The sequence below is a fragment of the Rhinoderma darwinii genome, chromosome 13 (assembly GCF_050947455.1).
Source record: "Rhinoderma darwinii isolate aRhiDar2 chromosome 13, aRhiDar2.hap1, whole genome shotgun sequence".
Lineage (NCBI taxonomy): Eukaryota > Metazoa > Chordata > Amphibia > Anura > Rhinodermatidae > Rhinoderma > Rhinoderma darwinii.
This window is the reverse complement of record NC_134699.1, coordinates 10,046,604-10,052,791: the sequence shown is the minus strand read 5'-3', so window position 1 is coordinate 10,052,791 and position 6,188 is coordinate 10,046,604.

The following is a 6,188-nucleotide window of genomic DNA, read 5'->3' as shown; positions in this document are numbered from 1 at the left end:
ATTATTACAAATGTATTTGTATAGGTCAGTAGTACATGTGAATATATGAAACTTTGTGTTATATGTTTTTAGGGTAAATTAGGATCTTCCTCACCTTCTAGCAGCCTGTATTTCCCTTTTTCCTGCCTGCAGACTCTCTGTAAATGTTTAGAAATGTCCTCAGTCCTCAAAAATTCTGTTTACAGTAATATAGTAAATAGAAGACACAGATAAGGGGTAGGAGGGGGATGCAGCTGCAGTATCTCCGCCTCAGTGTGTGTGTGAGACTGCATGCTGTGAGAGGGGAGAAGGAGCAGCAGGAGGGAGACATCACAGTTCTGACATCACATCATATGCTCTGACATCTCACTGGATATGAGTTTATACAGCTCCCATTGAACACAATAATAAATCCGTCTACAGTAACTCCCCCTAGTGGTGACTACAGGCAGACATAATTTTATCATGTCTCTACGGCTGTGTGAGAAATAACAGTTTTGGAGATGTATCAAATGGAGCTCCAATTCTTATAACGATATATTATGAAATGAATCAGCACTGAATTTTGAACCTAAAAACTAAATTGCGTTAAACGGTGGTGGACAGTCAGGTGGGCAAGCCAGACATTTTCTGTCCTCCTCATTAGCATTTTTGTGGGCATTTAAGTGGAAACCATCTAAAGTGAGATTGTCCTGGTGACAGATTCCCTCAAGTATTCCTTACCTTCAGTCAAATCCACTTGGAGTCTTATACACTGCGGCTTAGTGACACAGCAATAGCTCCAGGGAATCCTGTCTCAGAAATGAATGTGTTTGGTGGAGACCCTGCTATGATGCCAGGAATTTTGTGTTTGAAAAAGCGGGTGAAGGTGCCAACACATGGCAGCAACATTAGACATGATTTTGGCAATAGCAGGGCATCTGCAACCTAATGGATTCACTGTAAGTATTAGCGCACATCTTACGTAACGAACCACACTCCCTCTTCTTTTACTGCATGACATACAATTGAATATCTGAATATTATTTGTCTATGTGAGGATTCACATATTACAAGACAACGCGTTTCACTCCTGCTTTTCTTCTCTTTATTCTATTGTACTAAGACAATCGGAAGGACTACTTTTCAGACATCTTCAAGAATCCTATTTCTTTAGTGAAACGGATTATTATGCTGAAACCTTATCTGGGCTATGACTGTAAGCTGTACGGAGAAGGTGAGTATTTGTCCTGTACACCCTGTGTGTCATTTGACCCTTTGTAAAGAAAGCTGACATAGCAGAGAACTTGTTATTTCACTTTATGTTGACTGTCTGGTTGAACTTGTGAGCATTAAGGGTTTACCACGCCTCATATTTAGCGTAAAACCATAAAAAAAAATTTGTAATGCGTCATAATTCCTAAAGATCCCTGTGCTTGAAAAAACATTGCTTGTAATAAGTCTGGTCCTATTTCTCATTCATTATGCTGGAAAGTTGTGCGCCCTCTATGAACTCTTTTACATGAAGCTGGTTGACCTTGGCATTGACTCTGACCTACAATGTAAAGGTGCCCGTTCCCTTACAATAGCCGTAGGAGTTATCCCTCCTGACTCCCGCATACACATACTCCCTCCATAGCAGAATAAAGGTGCTTTTACACAGCCAAATATTATACCCATTAAACGAGCGCCGATCGACAATACAGCATGTTGATAGGCGCTAGTTTGCTCCATTCAAATGGAGCAATGATTGCAATTATGGCGGCGAACAACCGTAAATACGATCGTTCGACCCCATACAATTTGCATATTGTCGGTAGCAAGCTGCTGCCAGACTCCTCTGGCAACGGCTAATCTAACATGGGAACAAAGGATCGGGCATGTTGAGATCCTTCTATCCCCGACATCTGCCGTCAGGGGAGAGTTGGGACACCCCCATACACATTGATCAGTTAAAATCTGGGCACCCGAAGGTCGGGGGAATAGAAGAACATTTTCATAGATTTTTTATTAATTGTAGATATCCTTATCATAACTCCTTTTAGGACCCACCGTGTTAATTAGACTTATCTATTAGGCCTAATGTACACCACTGTGGTTTTTTGTCTGTGTGCTATCTGCCGTTTTGGGCCACTCATTTATATGGCCCTATGCACACGACCTTGGTGTTCACGGATCCGAGCCCAGGCTGCAAAAACTCAAGACATGTAATTTTACTGTCTGTATTTGCGGATCATGTGACCTATCAGGGGGTTGGGACAAACTAGTGACATCAATTCCAGCCTTCCTTATTTTTTTGCGGATCCGTCAATACTAATGACACACAGATGCACTAACGGTAGGTTTTGTGTGGACAAATGGACATCAAATACAGACAATGGATCCGTGGTTTTGCAGACCACAAAAACACCACGGTTGTGTGCATTAGGCCTGATCGGGGCTATGGAGACTCCTGGACAAAACTTCTGTCTATTAAAATTGCCATGTGGTGACTGTATAATACAGCCATATTGTGGCCACATAACGTCGTATGGTGCCTAAATAACAGCGCCACCAATACAGTACCAAACAATACCACCATACAGGGCCCAAATAATACTGGATGGGCTCCAGAACGGTTGGATACCTCCATTCTCTGATGCCTTTGTATCCAGAATCTGCCCTGAATCTGGATGCCTTTTTTTATGTGGCCTGTTGTGTAGGCTACAAATGGTGGATATCGGCAGGTGGCGGCTTATAGGTAGTGGAGGCCTTAGAGAAATTGCCCCGTTTGCCCTTTCTGTAATCCAGTCCAGTCTATTATCATTATGTCCCATGAAGTTGTTGCCCATATGAATTGTGTTTCTCCAGAATGACCACCAACTTCTCTATCCACCTATGTCCTCCTGCTCGTGGCTCAATGCTTCAGGCCACATAGCAACCGGTGCTCTCTAAATACGCCACCAGGCCTAACGTTATCAAAGTAAATCTGGCCTGACATCCCTGCCTGTGAATGAAGATATATTCCTCTGAGCTTGTGTTGACCGTAATTCTGACCCTGACCTTAGCTTTGTCTTTGGATTCCGTCTTCATATTTGTCACCTGGTACTTGTTGCTTGATCTCTTGGTTTTTACCTCTGGCCCGTCTACTGATCACGTTTTTGCTGCATCGCTTGTCGTATTCCTGCCCACTCTACTGGTACAACCCTTGGCTCCGTTCCTTACTTTGCCTCTGATCCTGCTCTAAACATCCCTAGCAGTTTGTCCGCCACCAATCAGTGACTAATCCGAAGACCACAACCTGGAAATCCGACCAGGTAAGTCCATACCTCCTTGCAGAGCTTAAGGGTTCACACGAGCACATTAACGTCCGTAATGGACGGACGTATTTCGGCCGGAAGTCCCGGACCGAACTCAGTGCAGGGAGCCGGGCTCCTAGCATCATAGTTATGTACGATGCTAGGAGTCCCTGCCTCTCCGTGGAACTACTGTCCCGTACTGAAAACATGATTACAGTACGGGACAGTTGTCCGGCAGCGAGGCAGGGACTCCTAGCATAGTACATAAGTATGATGCTAGGAGCCCGGCTCCCTGCACTGAGTTCGGTCCGGGACTTCCGGCCGAAATACGTCCGTCCATTACGGACGTTAATGTGCTCGTGTGAACCCAGCCTCACAGGGTGAAGAACAGGAAGATAAAACAGAAACTCCGCACCTCATTTCAGCCAGGGCCAAACCGAATGTAGCTCCAGGATCCACTTCTCTAGTAAGCAATGTAAAAATGAAAAGGCGAGCAACGTGGCATTGACCCCAGGGGCCTTAGGCGGTTAGTATTGTCCTGTATTAATGGATATCCAGGTACTGGACGACAACCAGGTGGGTTGCAATATTGATGGTCTTAGTACAGAAAGTTATGTTGGTGAAAACGAAAGAATGCAAGAACACAGTTCTGAAAATCCTCGCCCGTCACTGAGCGTGCTGCCACATTATTCTACGCATAGATGGTATCTTCATTCACGAGGTGTGTCAGCGTGTGTGAGTTGAGGACGTCTATCGGTCTTATCTACAATCATCTCCGAATTACTAAGAGATATAATCAACTATGATTCTGGGTCACGTATTATGGCGAATTACCGCTGTTCCGTGCACTTCTACCGCAGCATCAGATTCATTTGTTGTCCCAATAGCAGTGGTACAACAGGCCATTGTTTCACGTTGTCCTGTCTACAACATTGAGGGATGTTGCAGCTCGCAATGCGGAAATGAATGCGGTCTAAGAATTAATAGCTAGGCCTGACTATCTTGCAATGCATCGCAAAATAAATATAAAATGTAAAAGTAATTACAGGCATATGTGGGGAGATGGACATTCTTAGATTAATATCAATAACAATCCACTAACACCTTGTTGATACGCAAAGTGAATTTCCACCTTAATGCAATATCATTTTAGGTCCAGTAATTCTGTACTGATTAATCCTTATGGTGGCCGGATCTCTATTTTTCTGATACAGAGCTCCAAATCCTCTGCATAGCCATAGTTAATTTCAAAAATTCTTGCTGCTTGCATCCGCCACTAGAGGGAGCTGTTTTTATTAACAACTATTATATAAACAGTATGAAAAAAAGTGTCTAAGCTCCCCCTAGTGGTGGCTACAAGCAGCTAGAATTTTAGCATTTAACTCAATGTCTATACAGAGGATTTGAAGATCTGAACACTATAAAGACATATTAAGAAATTTATCAGCACAGAATTTTTTACCTATTTAGATTTAAAAAAACAAGCGCGAACATTCACTTCCAGTCTAGATGTCACATAACACTGATGTACAATAGTCCAAGTATCATTCTGACCATTACCACCCAAGGGAATTACATATGACAGACAGACTCTACATCAGTACTCAATACCTGATACGCTACGTCCTGCAATGTCTGCCAATATTACCGCCCGGAAAATAAACAGGTTCTCTGGTGTACAAAACAGAGCTGATTAAATGTTGAATAAATGTTGTATATACAAGCTGTGCCCGTATGAGAAGAATTCTGTTCCTGCAATCTGAGGGTGTGACGTGTCTACCAACACAGCTCATTACAAGCAGCCACACCATAGTCACTGTTAGAAGACTAGTGTGAATGGCGACAATCTCTATACAGCGCTGCGGAATATGTTGGTACGGGAAATAAATGAATAATAACCTCTATCAATGTCTCCGGACCATGGCCTGTGAACGAACATGGAAAATGAAGAGAAAAGAGGACTATCTGCTTCCATTCATTTCAATGGAGAGTCACTACTACGCATATGTGGCCACCTCTCAAAAGCAGCTAGTTCATAGGATTAATGGTCCAGACCCCTACCAATCAAAGTATCACATTATTAATTGACTAATATATCTTTACAGCAATCAGAACTATATACAAAGCTCCAAATTTCCTGCATAGACCTCAAATTATACAATTAGGTTGCCTGCAGCCACCACTAGGGGGAGCTCAAGAGCTTACGGCATACGGTCCTATTATTGAGTGGTGCTGTTTTCTTTAATATAAGAATAAGGCATTTGGATAATATATATCCCTCCTGCAGCTCCCCACTCACAGCCTGCCTGCTGTTTAATGAAAATGTTGGTGCAAAAATGGCATCAACTGTTTAGTTTCCTTGCAGCACCACCACAGGCGAAATTAAGTATTACATCATACCCATCATTACATCATACCCATTACAATCAATGGGCAGTCTAGAGTGAGTGAGAGATACTCTTGGTATTAAAAAAGGTTCCCCCCCTCTATTAACGGTGTCATGCATCGCCCCCTCAGACCATGATTGAGATATGTATTAGTTTTGCCCAAAGTATTCCTTTAAGCATTGTACAATATAATATATTTTCCTGTTATTTCTACAAAAACCGTAGAAAAAAACACAAATATAGCATCTGTACCAGTGGATGGAGCAGATTTCCATTGGTTGGAACTGACCATTTCTGATTTGCAGCCATCGCAGATAACATGTCGCTGGCCGCTGGTTGATATCTGTAGAATGTTTCATCTTGGTTCCTTGATTATATATTAATGACAATGGCTGTTTATTCTTTCCCTGCTTGGGTGGCAAGGCAATGCGTTCCTTCTGAGACGTTCCACCTGCTCGGTGTGTGAGTACAAAGCTCCTCTTATGTGGCGGCCTCTACTCCTGCATTCCTGTGGGGTAACACTGGCGTAGTCATTGCCAACCTCAGACTAAATCTGATGCCATCT